Raw genomic sequence first — 11,134 nt, 5'->3', positions numbered from 1 at the left:
TCCACCCACTAATCTACACATCTCAGGACGCCAAGGGGCAATTTTAGCATGGCCAATCAACCTAACCCCCACATCTTTGGACTGCGGGAGGAAACCGGAGCACCCGGAGGAAACCCACGCAGACACGAGGAGAATGTGCAAACTCTACACAGACAGTGAACAAAGCCAGGATTTGAACCCAGGCCCCTGGGGCTGTGAAGCAGCAGTGCTAATCACTGTGCTACCATGTCGCCCAATGCTGGGGGATTTCTCGTATATTAGTCTTTGAAGACAGACAAAGTAATAATTTAGCATTTCTGCCATTTCTTTATTCCCTATTATAATTTATCCTGACTCTACCTGTAATGGACCCAAGCTGCCCTAAACAAGGGTTTCCTTTTTACATACCTATAGAAGCTTTTGTAGTCCATTTATTTTTTATATTGGGTTACATTCATACACTATTCACTCTTCCATTATCATTTTTGGTCCTTCTTTGCTGCATTCTAACACGCTCTAAATCCTATGTTTTACTACCGTTTCTGGCAATCCTCAATTTTCTTTGTTAGCCATAGTTGACTAATTTTTATTCTTGGGTTTTTTTTTGCCTTGAAGGAATGTATAATTGCCATTAACAATGTCATAATTCTGTAAAGATTATCCATTGCCTACGTACAATCAAACATTTAAGGCGATATGTAATTCTTCCTAACTAAAATATATTCCAGAGAGGAAGAAAGATTGTAAGAGGGGGGAAAATGAATCCATGTCTAAGCGAGAAGGTTAAAGATAACGTAAAGACTAAGGCATACCATTTCCACTAGTAGGGAAAACTAGAACCAGAGGGCACACCTCGGGCTAAAGGGGTGATCCTTAAAAACAGAGATGAGGAGGAATTTCTTCAGCCAGAGAGTGGTGAATCTGTGGAACTCTTTGCCTGTGGAGGCCAGGCCATTGAGTGTCTTTAAGACTGGTTCTTGATTAATAAGGGGATCAGGGGTTATGGGGAAAAGGCAGGAGAATGGGGATGAGAAAAATGTCTGCCATGATTGAATGGCAGAGCAAACTCAATGGGTCGTGTGACCTAATTCTGCTCCTATGTCTTATGGTCTTATGTTGCAGAGATCAGTGGCAGGTTGGAGAATTGGCAATCTTTTAAAGACCAACAAAGGATTACTAAAAAATTAATAAAAAGAGCAAAGGTAAGTTATGAAAGAAATCTAGTGCAAAATATAAAAATGGATAGCAAAAGATTCCATGAGGATACAAAAGACAACATTGGTCCCTTAAATGATGAGACTGGGGAGTTAATATTGGAGAACACACAAATGGCAGAGACACTGGGGGCTATTCTCCCATCCCGTTGCGCTAAAAAATTAGCATAGCGGGCCAGGAGAATCTTGTGGCAGGCAATGCACAGATTTCACACATCCGTTCCCGCCTCGATAGTGTCTCCCAGCGCCAGATTTCCAATGGCGCCAGCTTCGTGCCGGATATTAGCAGGGAGGCATGGAAATAATGTAAATAAAGACTTTAATATATTTTAAACACAGTTAACGGGCCTGGGACTGAAATCTGTGGGCCCGTTAACATCTCCACCCACCCACCCCCCTGGCCAGGAGTTGTTCACTCCAGCAGAGTTTACAGTAGCTCCCCACTGATGGGGAACTAGTGGCCCCAGCTCACTGGAGTGAAGGTGAGGCAATTGGGACCCCTCGGGGGTGGGGTGGTGGGAGGGGTAGTGCCTGTTGGGCATTAGCACTTTAGCAATGCCAGCCTGTGCCCACTGGTGCAGCCAAAGAGGCAAAATGCCAATACCCAAGGGACACCTTGGCACTGCCCATCAGGCATGGGTCAGTGCCACGGGGGTGGGGTCTATGGGGGCAGGGCCCTGGGGGTCCCAGTGCCACTCTGCAGACAGGATCAGCAGGGAAGGAGGGAGGGCAGCGAACGGGGTGGGCTGGGAGGGGTCAGCCTGCTGGGAGTCTGGCATTGATGGGAGAGGATCAGCTCTGGGGGGGAGGGGAACTGCAGGGGGTAGCTGTCGGCGGGGGAGGAATCGGGGACAAGAGGGCTGGAGATCGGGATGGGCCAGGGAATGGTTGGGTCGGGGCAGCGATTGGGCCGTGGGGAGCCTGAAGGGCTGGAGTTGCAGGGATTGCTGGCCAACAATCAAGAGACCATGAATGCAGGGTCACTGCTCATGCACTGATCTCAGCACTGATAGATCGGCATATGCTCAATGGCCTGCTTAACACTATGCTGCTGGCCTCTCCAGTGGGAGTAGACCCTGCCCCCTGAATTGTAATGGTATATACACACTAGTGATCTTTGCAGTGCACAGTGCGTGGGAGATTCTTCTCTGAACACTCACTGAAAAAAGAATGTGATTTACTCCAGTTTTCATGCAAATTCAACACTTAGAAGTTTTTTGGGAGAATTCCAACCAGTAAATCATATTTTGCTTCAGTTTCCATGGTGGAGAATCATCCCAATGATAACAGGTAATGCAGCGGTTATTGAAAAAGGGGAATTTAAAACAATCACCATCACTAGTGAAAAAGTACTGAGCAAATTTGTTGCCCATCCCTGAGGGCATTTAAGAATCATCCACATTGCTGTGGATCTGGAGTTACATATAGGCCAGATCAGGTAAGAGCAGCAGATTTCCTTCCGTAAAGGACATTAATAAAGCAGATGGGTTTTTACAACAATTGACAGTGATTTGACAATCATCATTAGACTTTTAATCCCAAATTTTCAAGTTAAAACATCACCATCTGCTGTATTGGGGTTTGAACCCACATCCTCAAAATATTGCACTGGGTCACCAGATTACTAACACAATGATAACACCACTACACGATTGCCTTCTCTTAACTGAAGGAATCAATTTTAGTTGATAAATTAAAGAAAATAAAACTAGCAACATCCTGGTGAATCTCCTCTGCACCATCTCTAGAGCAATCACATCCTTTCTAAAGTATGATGACCAGAACTACACATAATTCTCTCACTGTGGCTTAACGAGCATTTTATACAGCTCCATCATAATCTCTCTGCCCTTATATTCTATGCCATGGCTAATAAAGGCAAGTACCTCGTATGTTTTCTTAATCACCTTATCTACCTGTCCTGCTGCATTCACGGATCTGTGGACATACATGCCCAAGGTCCCTCTTGTCCTCTGCGCTTCCTAGCATCCTACCATTCATTGTGTATTTGATTAGTTGTTAGTTTTCCCAAAATGCATCAGCTCACATTTTTCAGAGTTAAATTTCATTTACCACTCTTCTGCCCATCTGACCAACCTTTCTATATCATCCTGTAATCTAGAGCTTGCCCCCACGCTATTTATCACACTACCAATTTTTGAGTCATCATAGTGGTAATATTTCCCACACACATCCAGGTCATTAATGTATACCACCAAGAGCAAGGGACTTAGCACCTATCCCTGCAGTACACTACCTGACACAAGCTTCCAGTCACTAAACCAGTCTTTGACCATCACTCTCTGCCTTCTGCCACAAAGTAAGAAGTCTCACAACACCAGGTTAAAGTCCAACAGGTTCATCTGGTAGCAAACGCCACTAGTTTTTGGGGCTCTGCCCCTTCGTCAGGTGAGTTTTGGATCTGATTTGTAAATTGCTCTGGAGCCCATGAGCACTTACCTTCTTGATCTGTCTTCTTTGCGAGACCATGCCAAAGATCAATGCAATCAGGCACAGTTAACATGGTTTTGCGAAAGGGAAATATGTTTGACTGATTATTGGAGCTTTTTGAGCAAGTAATAAGTAACAAAGATAAAGGGGAACCTGAGGCTGTGCTGTATTTAGATTTTCAGGAGGCACTTACTTGGCATGGTGCCACACCAAAGAGTACTACACAAAATAAGAGCTTATAGTGTAAGAGTAACATATTAGTATGGATCGAGGATTAACTAGCAAACAGGAAACAGGATTGTTTTCAGGTTAGCAAGATGTGATGAGTGATGCGTCACAGGAATTAGTACTGGGTCCTGAACCATTTACAATATATATCAATGACTTAGGTGAAGGTATGGCTGCTAAATTTTCCGACGACACAAAAATGGGTAGGAAAGTAAATTGTGAAGAGGACATTAGGGTAAATGGGTATAGATAGGTGAAGTGAGTGGGCATAAATTTAGAAGATGCTATGTAAAAGTATCAGTATTATGTGGCAAAATGTGAACCTGACTACTTTGGCAGGCAGAATAGAAAAGCAGCATATTATTTAAATAAAGTGAGATTGCAGAAATTTGAGGTTCAGCAGGATTTGGGCATTATATGTATCAGGAAAAGTTAGTACGCAGGTACAGCAAAATTAGGAAGGCCCATTGAATGTTGTTGCTTATTGTAAGGGATGTTGCTTATTGTAAAGTAGGGATGTTTTGCTGTACAGGACATTGGTGAGACCATATTTCTTTACTCAGAGGGTAGTAAGGGCGTGGAATGCCCTGCCTGCAGCTGTTGTGGACTCGCCAACTTTAAGGGCATTCAAATGGTCAGTGGATAGGCATATGGATAACATTGGAATAGTTTAGGTTAGAGGATCATTAGATTGGTTCCACTGGTCGGCGCAACATCGAGGGCCAAAGGGCCTGTGCTGCACTGTAATGTTCTGTGTTCTATATTCGGAGTGCTGTGTCTACTTCTCCTTGTTTAAGAAAGGACATGAATGCATTAGAAGCCGTTCTTCAACCAACTGATCCCTGGGTTTGTGGTTTGGGGTTATCTTATGAGGAAAGGTTGGATAGTCTGTATCCATTGGAGTTTGGAAAAATGAGAATGATACTTTTGAAACATATAAGATTGTGCGGAGACTAGACAGGGTGGATGCTCCAATTAATGTCTCCCCTTGTAGGAGAGACTTAAACCAAAGGCCGCAGTTTATAGATGAAGGGTCTCCCATTTAAGACAGTGATGAGACAATTTTTTTTCTCTCTGATGATCGTGAACCTTTGAAAGTCCCTTCACAGGAGAGCAATGGACGCAGACTGAACCAATACATCTAAGGCAGAAGTGAAGAGAGTGAAAAGTTATCGGGATGGGCTGAATGTAATGTTGAGGCAAAAATCAAATCAACCATGATCCTATTGAATGGTGGAGAAGATTCAAGGGAGCAAATATCTGCCTCTGCTCCTAATTTGTATGAATAGTAGCCCATCCCCATGGCAATGTGTAATGCATACAAGGCAGACTCCCAGATGAAATGCAAATTAAGTATCTTCAACTTTAAACTTTTCTTTTGACTTGAAAGTTCTGTGGATACTTTAAAACTTTCTTCTTTTGACCAAGCACCTTCAAGACTTTCTTTGATCTGGGGAAATGACATGAATAATTTCAAGCCCCTACCACCCCCCCATCGCATCACGCCCTTCTCTCTCCACCCCAAACCTGGTATACATCTTTACTTCAAACACTCTTCCGAGTTCATGGACTCATAGGATCCCTACCATGCAGAATAAGCCATTTGGCCCATCAAGCCTGCACTGACCACAATCCCACTCAGGCCCTATTCCCATAATTCTGTGTATTTACCCTGCTAATCTCCCTGACACTAAGGAGTAATTGTGCATGGCCAATTAACCCGCACATCTTTCGAGTGTGTGAGGAAACCAGAGCACCCGGAGGAAATTCACGCAAACATGGGAGAATGTGCTGACTCCACACAGATAGTGACCCGAGGCCAGAATTGAACTCAGATCCCAGGTGCTGTGAGGCAGCAGTGCTAACCATTGAGTTGCAGACAGTTAACCTATCCCTTCAAAAGATATTCAGAAAGGCCACTTGAATCCTAGGTGGGAATACCTCTCATCACAAATTCAGCAATTCAATGTTACTTCTTCCCTTGATCTGCAATGTCAGGCCTCTCTGATAAGACCAAGCATTCCTGCAACTAGTTCCTGAGATTAGGAGCTTCAGTTGTCAGGATGGATTGGAGAGTTGGGACTGTTTTCCTTGGAGTAGACATGAGATTTGATAGAGGTATTCTAAACCTATATTTAGATGTAAAGGTGTAAATATGGGGTTCGAACAGAGTAGATAGGGAGGAACTGTTACCATGTGTGAAAGGATCAAGAACGAGAGGGCACACGTTTGAAGCAATTGTCAAAAAAAGCAAGAGTGCCGTGAGAAAAAGCTTTTTAACACAGCGAGGGCTTAGGTGTGTGCAATGCACTGACTAACAGCATACTGAAAGCAGGTTCAACTGGGACATCCAAAGAGGAACTAAACTATTATCTGTAAAGGAACAATTATGTAGGATTTCAGGTGGGTGGGGGGTTGGGGGGGGGGGGTTGTAGGATTGATTAATTGCTCATTGGTGAGTTGGTGCAGACACAATGGGCTGAATGGTTCTCTTCTGCATTGAAACAATCCGGTGAGTCTGCGAAACCAATGATAAAGAAAATTGGGCGGAATTTTCCCAATTTTTGGCAGAATGTTGCAGTGGGCTGGAAAAACGGCATTAAAGTTGTCAGTCCCAGTGGTGGCCTCAGAACAGCAAAGGTTTTGCTCCCTATGGTGCTTAAGAATATAAGAACATAAGAAATAGGAGCAGGAGTAGGCCATCTAGCCCTTCGAGCCTGCCCTGTCATTCAATAAGATCACCGCTGATCTGAAGTGAATCAGTTCCACTTTCCCGCTTTCTCCTCATAACCCTTAATTCCCTTGTCTATCAGAAATCTATCTACCCGTGACTTAAATATATTCAATGAGGTAGCCTCCACCACTTCAATGGGCAGAGAATTCCAGAGATTCACCACGCTTTGAGTGAAGAAGTTCCTCCTCAACTCCATTCTAAACTGCCCCCCCCCCTTTATTTTGAGGCTATGCCCTCTAGTTCTGTTTTCCTTTCTAAGCAGGAAGAATCTCTCTACCTGTACCCTATCTAGCCCCTTCATTATATTGTAAGTCTCTATAAGATCCCCCCTCAGCCTTCTAAACTCCAATGAGTACAGACCCAGTCTATTCAATCTCTCTTCGTAAGCTAACCCCCTCATCTCTGGTATCAGCTTACTGAACCTTCTCTGTACTCCCTCCAAGGCCACTATATCCATTTGCAAATAAGGGGACCAAAACTGCACACAGTACTCCAGCTGCGGCCTCACCAGTACCCTGTACAATTTCAGCAAGACCTCCCTGCTTTTATATTCTATCCCCCTCGCTGTAAAGGCCAACATTCCATTCGCCTTCTTGATCACCTGCTGCACCTACAGACTGGGTTTTGCGATTCGTGCACAAGGACCCCCAGGTCCCTCTGCACCTTAGCATGCTGCAGCTTTTCACCCTTTAAATAATAATCTCTCCTACTATTATTTCTACCAAAGTGGATAACCTCATATTTGCTAACATTATACTCCATCTGCCAGGTCCTCGCCCACACAATCAGCCTATCCAGATCCCTCTGCAGACTTTCCACGCCCTCCACGCAATTCACTTTTCCACTCATCTTCGTGTCATCAGCAAATTTTGTTACCCTACACTCAGCCCCCTCCTCCTGATCGCCTATGTAAAGAAGATCAGTACAACCAGGTTCTCAGTCATATTATTTGCCACCAGATAAGCACTGAAGCGCTCTGAATAAGGTATCCAGCTCTTTGTCTCTTCATCAAAGGGGTCTATGTCACTCAGTATGGCTGTCATTTTCTGCCAGCAGGAAGCTTTCACACCAAATGCGGGGGACCTGAAGTCTCCTCCCACAGCCGCTGTCAGCAACCCTCACCCCGAGTGCCTTTGGCATCTTTCTGCAATCGCCAATAATTGCCTGCAGCCATAGTCCCCTTGGTGCACACTTCCTGTGATGTTTTTGGCCAGCTTCCAGGCAAATTCTACCTCTCCGTGAACAAATTGTTCAGACTGAAGTATTGCGGTTGGAACACTCCTACCAGTTCTTTACAGGGTCGCCAAGCTGTGGGCACTTTTTCCAGCACCATTCTTTGAAGTCCTAAGCCAATCCTTGTTCTTCTCCCCTTTTACCAGAATAGCACGCCAGCAGAATGCGTAAACCATCATAAACCACACAGGGCAGCACGGTAGCACAGTGGTTAGCACTGCTGCTTTGCAGCTCCAGGGACCTAAGGTTCAATCCCAGCTTGGGTCTCTGTCTGTGTGGAGTTTGTACATTCTCCTTGTGTCTGCATGGGTTTCCTCTGGGTGCTCCGGTTTCCTCCCACAGTCCAAAGATGCGTGCGTTAGATTGATTGGTCATGTTAAAATTGCCTCTTAGTGTTCTGAGATGAGTAGGTTAGAGGGATTAGCGGGTAAATATGTAGGGATATGGGGGTAGGGCCTGGGTGGGATTGTGGTTAGTGCAGTCTCGAAGAGCCAACTGGCCTCCTTCTGTACTGTAGGGCTTCTATGATTCTATCACCTCGTTATTATGTATGCCCTTGTGGACTAAGGGGCGTAAAAAATCATGAAGTCAGCTTCAATAATGGAGTTGTTTATTGAAGGTGTGCACTCATTCATAGTCAGGTCTAAGACTGCCCAACAGGGTCCCACACTGGGCAGAGCTAATAGAGTAAAAGATCTCACAACACCACGTTAAAGTCCAACAGATTTATTTGTAGCAAACGCCAGGGATCACCTGACCCACATCTCAAACCCCAACATGTATATATACATATACACATGTGCATACATGACATGCCCTGCTAACAACTTAATCTTTTAAAGATCGGGGTGCTGTTTTTAAAGTGTGCCCCAATACAAGAAAAAATAGAACCTGTCTCCACCCACCCCCACAGAAGATCCCCCCACAGTGCACTCCCCAGCACTGCCCTGTACTGCTGGGAACTGGCCCCTGACACTGCCCGAGTGGTGCCAGAGGGCACTGCTTGGGACAGTGTCCAGGCACGACTCTATACTCCTGAGTGATGCACTCATCCTAAATTCCTCTGGCGGGTTCTGCTCACCAGGTGCATTCTGTGGGAGACCAACTGTGAATAGATCATGTAATTGGGGGGGTGGGGGAGAGTATAGAGGCCAGATAATCAAATATAAGTGTATTCTAATTGGAATCCCAATGTTGAAAAATTGAGATTCTCATTTCGTGCCTTTTGCAGAATTCTCACCTGTCACAGATCTTGTCTGCCAAAAATGGGAGCGGAAATTCCCTCATCTAGATGTGACATAAAAGCAAGTCTGGTTTGAGCCTACTTTGCATCATAGGTGAAGACCAATTTAAATATTCACAGCACCAATATATCATAGAATCCCTACAGTGCAGGAGGAAGCCATTTGGCTACCAAGCCTTCATCAACAACAATCTCACCCAGGCCCCACACCATAACCTAATGTATTTACCCTGCTAATCCATCCAATACTAAGGGGCAATTTAGCATGGCCAATCCATCCAATCTTTAGATTGTGGGACGAAACTGGAACACCGAGAGGAAGTCCACTCAGACACAGGGGCAATGTGCAAATTCCACACAATCACCAGAGGCTAGAATTGAACCCAGGTCCCTGGTGCTGTGAGGCAGCAGTGCCACCATGCAAACTTAGCATGGCCTGTCATACCAAACTCACCTACCTTTGGACTGTGGGAGGAAACCAGAGCACCCGGAGAAAACCCACTCAGACACAGAGAGAACGTGCAAACTCCATACAGACTGTGAGCCAAGGCTGGAATGAACCTGGGTCCCTGGCATTGTGAGGCAGCAGTACGTTTATTTATTAGTCACAAGTAGGGCTTAATTAACACAATGGTAACAGTGTATGCCATCTAGAAGATGTAATAGCTCATCGAGTCAAGGAGACAACACCTTCCAATCCACGACCTCAAGTATCTTGAAGGTGGATGGGAGCACCACGTACTGCAGACTCCCCTCTAAGCCACACACCGTCCTGACTTGGAACTGTATTGCCGTTCCTTCACTGTGGCTGAGTTGAGGCCCTGGAACTTTCTCCCTGACAACACTCTGGGCATACCTATACCACATGATTGCAGTTGTTCAAGAAAGCAGCTCACCACACCTTCTCAAGTCGGGGGGGGGTTCTATCGGGTACCACACCTTCTCAAGGGCAATTAAGTGTACACAGCAAAAGCTGGTAGAGTCAGAAACATCCACATCCCATGAAAGAATGAAAATGAAACTTTGCTTGAGAAGAAAACATGAAAGAAACTAAACATGATTTTGTTGTCCAACAGCTCCCATAATGTCAGTTGTGGTATTGCTATGTCAATGAAGCTTAATACAGCGACTGATACTAAAGCAGAATACTGTGAATGATGGACATCTGAACTAAAAACAGAAAATGGCAGAAATACTCTGGCAGCATCAGTGGAGAGAAATTATCTCTCTCTCTTAGGTGCTGCCAGACCAGCACTCTCCTGGTTTTATTATTAAGGTAGCCTTTGGTTCCGATTTGTTCGGTTTCCTTGATGAAGTTTGCAGAAAGGCTGGGGCAAATAAAATGCAGATATTGAGAAATGCAGAGCCCTAACTATTTGTACGTCATAGAATCCCTAGAGGGCAGAAGAAGGTCATTTGGCCCACAATCAAGCCTGCACCGACTACAATCCCATTCGGGCCCTATCCCCGTAACTCCACATATTTACCCTTTTGATCCCCCTGACACTAATGGGCATTTTAGCATGGCCAACCAATCTAACCTGCACATCTTTGGAGTGTGGGAGGAAACCAGAGTACCTGGACGAAACCCATGTAGACACAAGGAGAACATGCAAACTCCACACAGACAGTCATCCAAAGCTGGAATTGAACTCGGGTCTATGGCGCTGTGAGGCAGCAATGCTAACCACTGTGCCACTTCTCAACATCACGCAGTTGAGACGTACTGCTTGTCTTCAGCTCTGACGAATGGTCATCCAGACTCGAAACATTGGCTCTATTTTATGGGTGGCGCGGTGGCACACTGGTTCGCACTGTAGCCTCACAAAGTCAGGGACCCAGGTTCGATTCCCGGCTTGTGTCACTGCGCGGGGTCTGCATGTTCTCCTCGTGTCTGTGTGGGTTTCCTCCCGGTCCTCCAGTTTCCTCCTACAGTCCAAAGGACATGCTGGTTAGGTGCAGTGGCCATGCTAAATTCTCCCTCAGCGTACCTGAACAGGTGCTGGAGCGTGGCGACTGGGGGATTATCAGAGTAACTTCATTGCAGCGTCA

Source organism: Carcharhinus amblyrhynchos, chromosome 9 (genome assembly GCF_965287045.1).
Source record: "Carcharhinus amblyrhynchos chromosome 9, sCarAmb.v2.hapA, whole genome shotgun sequence".
In the NCBI taxonomy this organism is placed as follows: Eukaryota; Metazoa; Chordata; class Chondrichthyes; order Carcharhiniformes; family Carcharhinidae; genus Carcharhinus; species Carcharhinus amblyrhynchos.
Note: the sequence above shows the minus strand (reverse complement) of the source record.